Below are 15,184 nucleotides of genomic sequence, written 5' to 3'. Positions count from 1 at the left end.
AGCAGTACTGTCTATCTGTATGTCGTGTTAGTGTATGTTATGCTGAATTGAAAATGGGGGACCCTGATGTAAACAAGACGGAAGTCTTTCTCTGGTCTGCATCCCCTTAACAATTGTGTGTATTGAGCCGTACTGTACTGTACCCATTCTGACATCTGGTAATACAATGTTCATTCAATCAATCAATCAACGTCACAGCAGGCGGGGGCGGAACCCGAGGAGCCTGCGCGCTGCGCAGAGCCGGAGCGGATATACCGCGACACCGTACCGGGTTGGAGCTAGCTTCACGGCTAGCCGAGCTAACTGGGTAAGTTCACTCCGTGTGCATCTGACATTGAATTGACCACCGATCGATATAAAACGACGTGAAATAATCAATACTTCAGACGACTCGCTTTTTGTCGCTCCTATAATAACTAAGTGTATTGTTGATGACGCGACAGTGTTGTTGTTGAGTTGAACCCTATATGGTGACAGTTGGTGTTAGCAACACACTGATGCTACATGTCGTGCTTTATTTACCATCTTCTGACAACAACCTGAGCTCATATCTGGCTTCTATTGTTGCATGAGGTTTGTATCTTCAAACATGCCGTTATTACTTAACTATGATCAATAATACTACAGTGTCGTTATCTGAATGGCCCTCAGCATTTGTCTGCTAACGTTAGCTTCGTGATGTTACAACATGTACTAGAAACATCATGTGTGCAGGACTGCAGATCAGGATCAGACATGTGTGCAGCACTGCAGATCAGAATCATCATGTGTGCAGCACTGCAGATCAGAATCATCATGTGTGCAGCACTGCAGATCAGGATCAGACATGTGTGCAGCACTGCAGATCAGAATCATCATGTGTGCAGCACTGCAGATCAGGATCAGACATGTGTGCAGCACTGCAGATCAGAATCATCATGTGTGCAGCACTGCAGATCAGGATCAGACATGTGTGCAGCACTGCAGATCAGAATCATCATGTGTGCAGCACTGCAGATCAGAATCATCATGTGTGCAGCACTGCAGATCAGAAACATCATGTGTGCAGCACTGCAGATCAGAAACATCATGTGTGCAGCACTGCAGATCACAATCACAATGGTAGCATGTTGTTACACATGCAGGGGATTTAACTCCAGTTTGAATGTATCTTAATGCACTTACACAAGAGAGAATAACAACACAACACTTTTCAGACGTGAAATCGTTTCTGTGAGCTGTACACAGGGTACACATGACATATTGCAAGGAGTGAAGAGATGCATATTAAATGGTAACTAAAAAGAAAATGACAACTTACCTTTATATACATATAGTAGTAGGTGGTTATGTACAGTCTGTTCAGGTATACCATAGTGAGTGAAATGTATTGCACATTCTGTGTTCTAGACTAAAATGAGTATATAACGTTAATGCATAGGTACAGTGGGTATTGTAGTGTTCCAGGTAGGGCTGGGCGATATGGCCTCTAAATGATATCACAATATTTTTTGGCTCTATCACGATACACGATATATCTCGCAATATTTTGACATTTCCTCTAAAGCGCTTAAAAATGCTTGATTTAACCCTTTGATGGATACGGTCGGTCACGCAAATATGATGATTATAATAGTCCCTGCAACATATGTCTGCATTAAACCATGAAGATGCTTTAAAAAATAGTTAAATGAAAAGTTTCTAAAAATGTAAGAGTAGTCTACTGACACTAATACAGAAATTGTTTTATTAATATTTAAGACTATTTAGATAAAAACTCTTTGGTGCCTAAGACTTTTGCACAGTACTGTGTTTTCTATCCACTTTAGCCAGAAATACACACACACACACACACACATATATATTATACTGTATGGATGAGGGTTTGTGCAAAACATCACGATGTCCACTATACGTTTAAAAAGTGTATCGTTAAATGAACTGTGCCCGATATTCATTTAATATCGTCATATTGCCCACCCCTAGTTCCAGGGTCATTGTACAGTGTCACAGTGAGGTAACTGTTCATAAGTATGACGGTGAGGTTGAATAAACTGTCCCCGTGTCTGGTGGTGTTGGTGTACAGTGTTCTATAGCGCCTCCTACAGGGGAGAAATTGGAACAGATTATGTCCAGCTAGTAGAGCTCAGCTAGTCAGAATCAGAAAGGTCTTTATTGCCAAGTAGTTTTCACATATAAGGAATTTGCTTTGGTCGTTTCTGATGCGACATTGGCGGACAGACATTAACAGACAGATAATACAATACAGACGTGGAGTAAGATCAAATTAAATGAACTAAGTTAAGTATAATATAATTATGAAATAAAATATAGGCCAGGCCTGTACAACTGTAAATAAAGAGGTTGAATAATATTAAATGGGATATTTATATTTATGTCCCGTGACTAAGACGGGGAGGACGTGACCCTCTTTGCGCCGCCCCTGTGCCTCAAATAGATCCGCTATCAGCTCTATCTTCAATCTTTCAAAATGTTCAGTTGCTATCGCTATTAGCTCTATCTTTAATCTTTCAAAATGTTCAGTTGCTATCGCTATTAGCTCTATCTTTAATCTTTCAAAATGTTCAGTTGCTATTGCATGCACTCATCTGTGTTTCACTACACACTTGAGTGCATGCTTACCAACTGTTAGTCTGCAACACTACTATCACTGACATCTAAGAAGGGAGATCCCCCCTTGAATGGCCCTTCTAAGGTTTCTCTCCTCCACACTGCCTGTGGAGCATTTTTCCCTCTTGTTAGGTTTTAGTGAGTTTTTCCTTACCTTCGCGTGGGGTATGTCTGGGAGTGCTTGCATTCTTTCATTTATTTGCATTTATCTTAAATTTTTTTGACCTTATGGTGTTCTTGTTCTGTTCTTGACTTATTGTTATGTTTTCTTCTTGACTTGTTTAAAGAAGACCTGTACGGCCCATGGGGACATTAACGTGTGTTGTCGGGCCTTATAAATAAATTTGATTTGATTTGATTTGATATAAACTAAATTAAATAGAGCACAATAGAATTATTCAAGATTCAAGATGTTTATTTATCACATACATACCACAGGGCATACAGTGAAATGCGGTTGGCCATGCCCGCTTCGATTGTGCAAATAAACACAGTAACTAAAAGTATGCACAATCGTTGCGGAGCAAACCAGACGGGGACTGACCTCGGCCGCGCCATCATGTCATGAATATAGTACAATACGAATAACAGTAGAGCTCCGCTAGTAGAGGCTGTCCTTGCTGACTGTGAAAAGAAACAATATCTTTAGTCTCACTCACCTGTTGTTGCAGATAAATGATGTGCCTTGGTTGTCTGTAGTGTGTTGATTATGATTTGTTGATCTAATTGGATGAACTACAATGTTCTCGTCAGTGGTGGTGCCGTGATTCAATCTGACCACTAGAGGGAGCCATACAACCAGAGATGAACAAGTACAAGTGAAGGCACCTGTTAGTTATTTGATCCACAGTGTTCCATTACATCATCACCACAGACATCTTGGTAGGCCAACAGGTGATTGTAATCAAACAGGCCATTATCAATGAATGACAACCATACCCAATGAGATGGGGCTGGGATGTATCGTGTAACCATAGTTACCATACCCAATGAGATAGGGCTGGGATGTATCATGTAACCATAGTTACCATACCCAATGAGATAGGGCTGGGATGTATCATGTAACCATAGTTACCATACCCAATGAGATAGGGCTGGGATGTGTAGTGAATATGAAGGTATATTATCATGGATCCGTGCAACGGTATGGATTATTAGTATACTGTCATCCACCATACAGTATATATCAGCGTTTCCGTTAGCCGGTAATTACCGGTATTTGACTGGCAAAATCTGTTGAAGTCCGACATATTTAATCTCTCCGGTCATAATGTCCGGTGAAAATAATTCCCTCTAAACACAATTAGATTATTTGAATTGTATTAAAATAGGCTAAAATTATATAGCCTATGCGATGAACGAAACAATCTCACCAAGCAGCCGGTCTAATAATGACATCCTGCTGTCAGCGCGAGCTGGCTGCTGATATATTTACGTGAAGCATGGCTTGGCAGGGTGCAGTACTCCAATTCAGCCATTGGCAATTCAGCTGTTGGGTGGGGGCGCTGCTGACACCACTGCTCTGCTCTGCCTGCTCCAAGTGCTCCATGCTTCACGTAAATATATCAGCAGCCAGCTCGCGCTGACACAGCGGTGCCAAATTTCTCAGTTCTTCGCTTGATATAATTAATACAAATGTCCAATATAACGGAATTAGTTAGCTCATAAAAATGTGATTATAACAGACTGCTGTTTATTAAGGTCGGGCAGACTGCCCACCGACACCTCAAGTCGGCAGCAGCAGCACGAAGTCTCGAGGGACTTATTTTATTTGGAATATATTAATGACTGATACGCAAAAGTAGCCTAGTTTTAAGTTAAAATATTATAAATGCCTTGATGATGTCATTCTTTATATATGTCTATCAATTGTTTTTAAGCTCAATAAACTCTGACCGGAATTTATCCCATTTGTCCGGTAGATTGAAATCTACCGGACACTCAGACCTGCAAAAAAAAATTCTAACGGAAACCCTGATATATACATTAGATTAGATTGAAGTGTATTGTCATCATACAGCACAAGTATGGTAAATATATACAGGGTGTCCGCGGATCCTTAAAAAGTCTTAAAAGGTCTTAAATTTGTTTATCAATAATTAAGGCCTTAGTTTGTCTTAAAATGTCTTAAATCCATTTTCAGAGGTCTTAAAAATGCCATAGAAAGGAAAGATAAAATGCCATGTCATCTTATGTTTTATTATGAAATCTGGGGGGAAACGGTTAACGGGAGATAAAGTTTGACTTTTCATTGACCGTGTTGTAGAATCACGCAGACCGGAATGGGGCGGAACCAACACAACTCCTTGTGTAATGTGTTGGCCGGGGAACCATTTCAGCAACGGAGTCTAGCTAACGTTAGCAAGGCGAAGCGATAACACTAACGTTACGTTTAGTTTAGTTTAGCATTTGCACTCGTTAATATGGGAAAGTGCCAATTTAACGAGAACTGGCTCGACAATCCACTGTTTGCGCGATGGTTGGTCCCAGTCAAAGACCATTACAAGCCCCGCTGCAACAAAAAAAAGGAGCAGTCGCGTCGCACATGCTGAGCGCTCTGCAAAAACCGCCTGCAAACTACTATTTCGCATTTATTTTCGGCCCCTGCCTCCACACCAGCTGCGCCATCTCAGGTAGGACTATAACATCTGCACCAACAGAAGTCCGGATAACATTCGGCTCCATGCCAAAGCTTGAAGCTGAGGTCTTAACTTGAAAATAATCTATTCACGGATGTAAACAAGGACACGTTTGTGTTTATGTTCGATGAGAGCTTCACCCACTATGTATTTTTTCCTCCCACCCACCCCCTCCTAATGACGTACAGTATCCTCCCATGTATGTTAGGATCTATGGGTAACAGTACTGTATATTTGCATATCGTATATGTCACAAATGTAACGGTACAGTACTATATACCTGTATGTCCCTATGCCATAAATGTCATGCATGTTGAGTATGTCATAAATGTCCTGATAAATTGAAAATGGGGGACCCTGATGTAAACAAGACAAACGTCTTTCTCTGGTCTGCATCCCCTTAACAATTGTGTGTATTGAGCCGTACTGTATTGTACCCATTCTGCAATCTGTTAAACAAAGTATTCATTCATTCAACCAAAACCACAAAAACAAAACAACTGGATGAATGAATGAAAACTTTATTTAACAGATTGTAGAATGGGTACAATACGTGTGTCTTGTTTACATCAGGGTCCCCCATTTTCAATTATAGTGACATGACATTTATGACATACTCAACATACATGACATCATGACATTTATGGCATAGGGACATACATGACATACAGGTATACTATATAGTACTGTAGTGTTACAATTGTGACATATACGATATGCAAATATACAGTACTGTTACCCAGAGATCCTAACAGAAAATATATACATATGATGGGGAGGAGACTGTACATTAGGGGGGGGGGGGGGGGGGGTTGGAAATTTACGGTGCCCAGTTTCTAATTGCAGCCTCCCGTAGGTGCTCTTTTAGAGCGGTTTTGAATGTGGGCAGGGGTAAAGTGGGTTTTAGGAGTGAGGTTAAGCAGTAGTCTGACCAGTTTGTTTTGTGATGTTTGTAATCTTGTTTTTAGGGCCTTTGAGGTGCTTTGGTACCATGTCGTAGTACCCTTGAATGAGTGCTCCTGTTAGAGTCTTCAGGGTATTCTTGTTTACCAGAGAGGAGATCCGGCACAAGAATCTTGTTTGTTGGTTGACTTTTTTGATACCCTGGGGAGGGTGGTAATAGTTATGTGTTCTGACAGTGGCTGTTGCACTTGCTGCTTGGCCCCTGGTATATTTTGTATAGCTATATTTGCTATTTATGTTTGGTCACCCCTTTGTTGAAATTCATCCAATCCAGTTACTCCTTTAAGTTCAAGATTTTTAAGTTTCCAAGTTATGTTTTAATAAACATCTTTGGACCAATGTGTACCTAAACTTAAACTAATTGGTGTCGTTTTTGTCATTTTGTTATTGTGAAATTGGTATTAAATTTAATTCTGAGTGGCATTAAAAAGTCTTAAAAAAGCATTAAATCTGACTGGGCTAAACCTGCAGATACCCTGATATATATATATATATATAAAGCATTATTGTACATGCTATCATAAAGAGATATATGGGTTATATGCAGGTATATAAAAAGGATTATATGCAGATAAATTCAGATAGATGTGGATAGTAGGGGTGGAATGGTACGCATTCGAACCGTACACCGTTCGGTACGACCTCAACAGTTTGGGGCATGTGTGTATTGTTTGGTTCAGGCAATGCGCCAAAAAATACGCACATACACACCCCCAGAGACAGAGAGGCGGTAACTAAGTTAGCCGCTAACTAACGTTAGCCGCTAACCGTGGAAACGCTCACAGCGAAGTGACTCCACGACACCAGTTCCATTAGAGGGTAAGGGGGGGGGGGGGGGGGGGGGTATATTGATGAGGCTTGACAACAGAGGTTCAAAGATAACTTCACATTTATTGGCTATTCGTTTATATATCGCTTCATGCATCAGGCTTCTCCAGGTTCCACTGCCGTGTTACTGTTGACTATTGACTTCCTCGTGTGACGTCACTTCAAATACGGCTACCAAGACGCTCAAAACTCAAACCTAATACATCAGGGGGGGAGGGGGGCTGTATCTCTCTTCACTACATTCAGTGGAAAACCAACCAAAGCGAGTCGAGTCGAGTAGGTACCATGCAGTGGAAAAGCCGCGGCATAAGAGAATACTTCATAATGTTTCATGCAATTAAAAAGTAAATATATATATATTTAGTACACATGATTTATTCATTTTAAATAACACTGTGACACTTTTCTTTTTTGGTAAGAAATCCAGCCATATTCATGTTTCATTGTATTTCAAATACTGACCTATGACTGAAAATACTGAAAAATTACCTATGCTCCTCAAAGAGCAAAAGGGTTTAAGTAAAAGAAGTGACATTGTTTTTTTGTGTTTATTTTAAAGAAAGGAAAGTCTAGTGCTGGTTGAGCATATGCATACTTTATGTTGATGGCCTTTGTCTATAATGTGGCCACAAAAATAGAAAAGTTTAATAATTTAGTTTGTTTGCACTAAGTTAATACTTTGACAAATGTAGCCTATATTTTTCAGTCAGTTCGGTCTTTGTGTGCCAAACATTATTAAGCGTAAACCTTTTTTTTTACCAAATAAATGAGAAGCATGTTTAAATCAGCAATGCCTCCCCTCTCGCTGTACCAACATCTCTCCTAGCTCTAACTGGTCACTGTCAAAATGATGTGCCTGATGTCAAACTGCCTCATTCTTTCAGTTTTTGCATGACTACGTCCTTGAGAATAACTGAAAAGTTGGATTATTTTTAGGCTATATATCTTATGCTGATGTATGGTGTTAACTTTAAAAAATTATAATAATAACGTATACTGAACCGAAAACAGTGACCCCAAAACCACGATACGAACTGAACCGTGGATTTTGTGAACCGTAAATAAATATGAATATATAAATATATTTATACGGTGTATACAGCATTATTGTACATGCTAGCCTATCATATAGTGTTTTATGGGCAGACTATAGTGTGAGGTAGGTAGTTATTATTACAGTGTAAGGTAGTGTAGGCAGTGAAAGCAGCAGGCAAATATAAACTGAGTATAGTCAACAGAGTTCAACGTTTATACAGTATGGTAACAGAGTAGGTAATGGAGTCAGTAGGTAACAGAGTAGGTAATGGAGTCAGTAGGTAATGGAGTCAGTAGGTAATGGAGTCAGTAGGTAATGGAGTCAGTAGGTAACAGAGTAGGTAATGGAGTCAGTAGGTAATGGAGTCAGTAGGTAATGGAGTCAGTAGGTAATGGAGTCAGTAGATCATGGAGTCAGTAGGTAATGGAGTCAGTAGGTAATGGAGTCAGTAGGTAATGGAGTCAGTAGGTAATGGAGTCAGTAGGTAATAGAGTCAGTAGGTAACAGAGTAGGTAATGGAGTCAGTAGGTAATGGAGTCAGTAGATCATGGAGTCAGTAGGTAATGGAGTCAGTAGGTAATGGAGTCAGTAGATCATGGAGTCAGTAGGTAATGGAGTCAGTAGGTAATGGAGTCAGTAGGTAATGGAGTCAGTAGGTAATGGAGTCAGTAGGTAATGGAGTCAGTAGGTAATGGAGTCAGTAGGTAACAGAGTAGGTAATGGAGTCAGTAGGTAATGGAGTCAGTAGGTAATGGAGTCAGTAGGTAACAGAGTAGGTAATGGAGTCAGTAGGTAATGGAGTCAGTAGGTAATGGAGTCAGTAGGTAATGGAGTCAGTAGGTAATGGAGTCAGTAGGTAACAGAGTAGGTAATGGAGTCAGTAGGTAATGGAGTCAGTAGGTAATGGAGTCAGTAGGTAATGGAGTCAGTAGGTAATGGAGTCAGTAGGTAATGCTATGGGAGGACTCACTCACTGTGGTTCAGAGAGATGATTGACAGCTGAGGGGAAGAAGCTGTTCCTCCAGCTGTACGTTATAAGAACAATTGAATATTATGTTCATCAAACAATGCGTTCCCTGCAGCAGTGAAGGAAGCAGCACCACGACAACAACTGTGTTACAAGATAAAGACCGGAGAGATGCTGTGGGCCATATAGACCATACAGACCATACAGACCATATAGGCCATACAGACCATATAGACCATATAGACCATACAGACCTACTACAGGCAGCATATAGACCATATAGACCATACAGACCTACTACAGGCAGCATATAGACCATATAGACCATACAGACCTACTACAGGCAGCATATAGACCATATAGACCTACTTCAGGCAGCATATAGACCATATAGACCATATAGACCTACTTCAGGCAGCATATAGACCATATAGACCATATATACCATATAGACCATATAGACCTACTACAGGCAGCATATAGACCATATAGACCTACTACAGGCAGCATATAGACCATATAGACCATATAGACCTACTACAGGCAGCATATATACCATATAGACCATATAGACCTACTACAGGCAGCATATAGACCATATAGACCATATAGACCTACTACAGGCAGCATATAGACCATATAGACCTACTACAGGCAGCATATATACCATATAGACCATATAGACCTACTACAGGCAGCATATAGACCATATAGACCTACAGGCAGCATATAGACCATATAGACCATACAGACTTACTACAGGCAGCATATAGACCATATAGACCATATAGACCTACTACAGGCAGCATATATACCATATATACCATATAGACCTACTACAGGCAGCATATAGACCATATAGACCATATATACCATATAGACCTACTACAGGCAGCATATAGACCATATAGACCATATAGACCATACAGACCTACTACAGGCAGCATATAGACCATATAGACCTACTACAGGCAGCATATAGACCATATAGACCATACAGACCTACTACAGGCAGCATATAGACCATATATACCATATAGACCTACTACAGGCAGCATATAGACCATATAGACCATATATACCATATAGACCTACTACAGGCAGCATATAGACCTACTACAGGCAGCATATAGACCATATAGACCATATAGACCTACTACAGGCAGCATATAGACCATATAGACTTACTACAGGCAGCATATAGACCATATAGACCATATAGACCTACTACAGGCAGCATATAGACCATATAGACCTACTACAGGCAGCATATAGACCATATAGACCTACTACAGGCAGCATATAGACCATACAGACCTACTACAGGCAGCATATAGACCATACAGACCTACTACAGGCAGCATATAGACCATATAGACCTACTACAGGCAGCATATAGACCATATAGACCTACTACAGGCAGCATATAGACCATATAGACCATACAGACCTACTACAGGCAGCATATAGACCATATATACCATATAGACCATATAGACCTACTACAGGCAGCATATAGACCATACAGACCTACTACAGGCAGCATATAGACCATATAGACCATATAGACCTACTACAGGCAGCATATAGACCATACAGACCTACTACAGGCAGCATATAGACCATATAGACCATACATACCTACTACAGGCAGCATATAGACCATATAGACCTACTACAGGCAGCATATAGACTATATAGACCTACTACAGGCAGCATATAGACCATACAGACCTACTACAGGCAGCATATAGACCATATAGACCATATAGACCTACTACAGGCAGCATATAGACCATACAGACCTACTACAGGCAGCATATAGACCATATAGACCATATAGACCTACTACAGGCAGCATATAGACCATACAGACCTACTACAGGCAGCATATAGACCATATAGACCATATAGACCTACTACAGGCAGCATATAGACCATATAGACCATACAGACCTACTACAGGCAGCATATAGACCATATAGACCATACAGACCTACTACAGGCAGCATATAGACCATACAGACCTACTACAGGCAGCATATAGACCATATAGACCTACTACAGGCAGCATATAGACCATACAGACCTACTACAGGCAGCATATAGACCATATAGACCATATAGACCATATAGACCTACTACAGGCAGCATATAGACCATACAGACCTACTACAGGCAGCATATAGACCATATAGACCATATAGACTTACTACAGGCAGCATATAGACCATATAGACCTACTACAGGCAGCATATAGACCATACAGACCTACTACAGGCAGCATATAGACCATATAGACCATATAGACCTACTACAGGCAGCATATAGACCATATAGACCATATAGACCTACTACAGGCAGCATATAGACCATATAGACCTACTACAGAGAGCATATAGACCATATAGACCTACTACAGGCAGCATATAGACCATATAGACTTACTACAGGCAGCATATAGACCATATAGACCATATAGACCTACTACAGGCAGCATATAGACCATATAGACCTACTACAGGCAGCATATAGACCATATAGACCTACTACAGGCAGCATATAGACCATATAGACCATATAGACCATAGTGTTGTCAAAAATATCGAAGTATCGATACATATCGATACTGAATATTTAAAACGGCTTCGATACTCATTTCCCGAAGTACCGATACTTTCTGCAGTATCGGTACCAGCTGGCGAGTGTTCTACCGCAAGTTGTTGACGGCAACACGCTGTTCAGAGCGCTCAGCGCGCTTGCTCCCTGGTTCCTCCGAGTCCAGCCCTCCCCCTCACAGTCACAGAGAGCCGTCTTCTTCAGTTAGTAAACAAACATTTTAGCTGAAGATGGTAAATGCAGAGCCTCCGCAACTTGTGCGTGTGGATAAAGAAAACAGCAGAAGTGCTGTTTGGAGGTACTTCGGGTTTCAAGTAAACAACGAAGGACAAGCTACAAATGCCCCAATGATATTTGCAAGCGGTGTTAGAGCAGTGCCAGCGCCGATCTCCATAAAGAAATTAAAGAGGTTCGTGACAGCTGCTCTTTCAACGTCACTGTGACTGAAGCATTAAACCATTAACTCTAGTTTAATACATGATACGTTGTCTACTGATGGCGCATAATATCAACAGCTGATTCGTTGTAACGTTACAGCTACCAGCTAACGTTAGCTACTGCTAGCTCCATTAGCTTAGCTGGCTACTTGTATAATTACTGCATGGTAACGGAGTAACATTAACGTTTAAACGTTATGTCGAGATCATACAATACTACAGTCGACATAAGGTTAACGTTACCCCGTTTCCATCAAGTGTTTAAATAGCAGCAATCTTGTTGAAAATGTAACGTTACTAAAATGCTCAGAGCATAGCCTCTCTCTCTCTCTCTCTCTCTCTCTCTCTCTACCTCTCTACCTCTCTACCTCTCTACCTCTCTACCTCTCTCTCTCTCTCTCTCTCTCTCTCTCTCTCTACCTCTCTCTCTCTCTCTCTCTCTACCTCTCTCTACCGCCCTCTCTCTCTCTCTCTCTCCTCGTTATCTTTAAATAAAAACGAAACTGTTACTAACTGTAAATTATAAACAGTTCAGTTTGTCAGGTACATGCAACACAGATTACAGTGTTTACATCTGTCTGCTTGAGAAAATACCATGTTCTGCATTTGCAATAAAAATTAGTAAAGTGAGATGAACAGTTATTTTTAAATGTGTGATCTAAAGATAAACAAAGGGTTTTAAAATTGTTATATTTATCTTCTCTTATAGTACCAGAGAGAAGCTAAATTTGAAGCTAAATTTGTTTAAAAAAATATATATATATATATATTATTATTATTTTTTTGATATCGAAATAATATCGAAGTATCGATACTTTTCAAGGTATCGTATCGAAGTCGAAATTCCAGTATTGTGACAACACTAATAGACCATATAGACCTACTACAGGCAGCATATAGACCATATAGACCATATAGACCTACAGGCAGCATATAGACCATATAGACCATATAGACCATATAGACCTACAGGCAGCATATAGACCATATAGACCATATAGACCTACTACAGGCAGCATATAGACCATACAGACCTACAGGCAGCATATAGACCATATAGACCATATAGACCATATAGACCTACTACAGGCAGCATATAGACCATATAGACCTACTACAGGCAGCATATAGACCATACAGACCTACTACAGGCAGCATATAGACCATATATACCATATAGACCATATAGACCTACTACAGGCAGCATATAGACCATATAGACCATACAGACCTACTACAGGCAGCATATAGACCATATAGACCATATAGACCTACTACAGGCAGCATATAGACCTACTACAGGCAGCATATAGACCATATAGACCATATAGACCATAGACCTACTACAGGCAGCATATAGACCTACTACAGGCAGCATATAGACCATATAGACCATAGACCTACTACAGGCAGCATATAGACCTACTACAGGCAGCATATAGACCATATAGACCATAGACCTACTACAGGCAGCATATAGACCTACTACAGGCAGCATATAGACCATATAGACCATATAGACCATAGACCTACTACAGGCAGCATATAGACCTACTACAGGCAGCATATAGACCTACTACAGGCAGCATATAGACCTGCCTACAGAGAGCTGTGTTCATAGCATCCAACTGAGAAGAGTTACCTTCTATAAAACAGGCAGCATTTCAGATCAGTCACCTCGTCAATAGGAGTTACAGTAGGGCTATTCAACTAAATTGTTCAGGGGGCCACATTGTCAGAAACCCAAGGGGCCAGGGGCCGGACTGCCACGGCGCCTCCCCGTGCTATGAATATATGGACACTTGACACAACACACAACCACATTTTCACAACTTTTATTTAACTACATTGCAAAAGTAGTATACTTTTCAAAAAAAGTGCTTCATTTATGTGCCACATCTGCAACATCTCCTGCAAAAAGTGCTTCATTTATGACTGTGCAACAACTGCAACATCTCCTCTTCAACATTTCAATATAAAAATAAAATAAAAAACAAAAAAGTGCATGATGTGCATCTGAACATTCTAACATCAACACTTGAACAAAAAAACACATTTATTGTGCAGCTGAGCTTATGAAAAAGTGCTTCATGTCTGTGCAACAACAGCAAATCACAGCATCTTATTAGCACTTATTGTCCACTCTTAACTCTCAAACATCAGGGGGGTGGGGGGCAGACAGGCCTAGCCTACATACACACATATAATGAGAGCGATTGCACTTCTTTGACTGGGCAATGGCAGAGAAAGAGGGTTCATAGGAAGTGAGGGCTACCCGCAAATGCAAACCTGTGATGCAAATGCTCATTTGTCAAGGAGGCACGGTTGCTTGTTTTAATGGCATTCATGTGAGAGAAACTGGATTCACAGGTGTATGTTGAGCCAAACATTGTTAGCACAGATATTGCCAGCGTTTTTATTTTGGGGAATGTAATGTGTTGACATGAATACACTTTATCCAAAATGTTCATGGTGGATTCATTCTCAAGTGCCTGCTTCAGAGCAGATGATGCTTGCATGTCAATTATTTCAAGTTGCAGGAGACCTTCATCAATGTGAAGTGATGCAAGGAACTCTTGTCCTTTTGTGGAAATAGCAGCTACATTGGCAAACGGGTTGCTCACAAAATGCATCAATTCTCTGGACATGTCAAATTCATCCAATCGACTTGCAAAGTTTTCCCTCAATTTATCAATGTAGAGCTGCCGCGGTATTGATGTTTTCCTTACCGCACACATTTGCAAAATATTTCCTACCGCCGCGGTATTACCGCACACACACACACAAAAAAAAAGTTTGAATGCATTTTTTTTGTAGTCTACTCTTTATATAGCATATAGCCTGCCTCTAGTCTAAATGTCTATCTTTAGAGGATGACTTTGCAGCATGAATATTGTTTGGGATTCGGCATGCACGCATTCGTTATTAAAAGTGAAACACGGATTCGAAGTCTCCCCTCGGTGTCGCGCCCGCCGGTTACCCCCCCGACCCTTTCTTCTTCTTATTATTATAACGTTACTACTTATGATTACAAAGGTATTCGATTTGTGGCATTAACGTTAGTATAGTTACACGTTCGTATTTA

At 40.5% G+C, this 15,184-nt stretch overlaps 1 protein-coding gene across 2 annotated transcripts in view; it reads left to right on the top strand.

The window, feature by feature from the left end:
* The first annotated feature begins 256 nt into the window (after window positions 1-256).
* Window positions 257-15,184, top strand: part of psme3ip1 (proteasome activator subunit 3 interacting protein 1) — a 69,824-nt gene continuing 54,896 nt past the window's right edge. Inside the window, exon 1 of one of the 2 annotated variants that reach the window (XM_084316003.1) lies at window positions 257-307. The gene's annotated coding sequence lies outside the window, so the exon portion shown is untranslated. The remainder of the gene's footprint in view (window positions 308-15,184) is intronic. The other variant, XM_084316004.1, reaches the window with a different exon arrangement.

This window comes from Notolepis coatsorum, assembly GCF_963971535.1.
Source record: "Notolepis coatsorum genome assembly, chromosome: 6".
NCBI classification, from domain to species: Eukaryota; Metazoa; Chordata; class Actinopteri; order Aulopiformes; family Paralepididae; genus Notolepis; species Notolepis coatsorum.
This window is presented reverse-complemented; position numbering and strand designations above follow the sequence as displayed.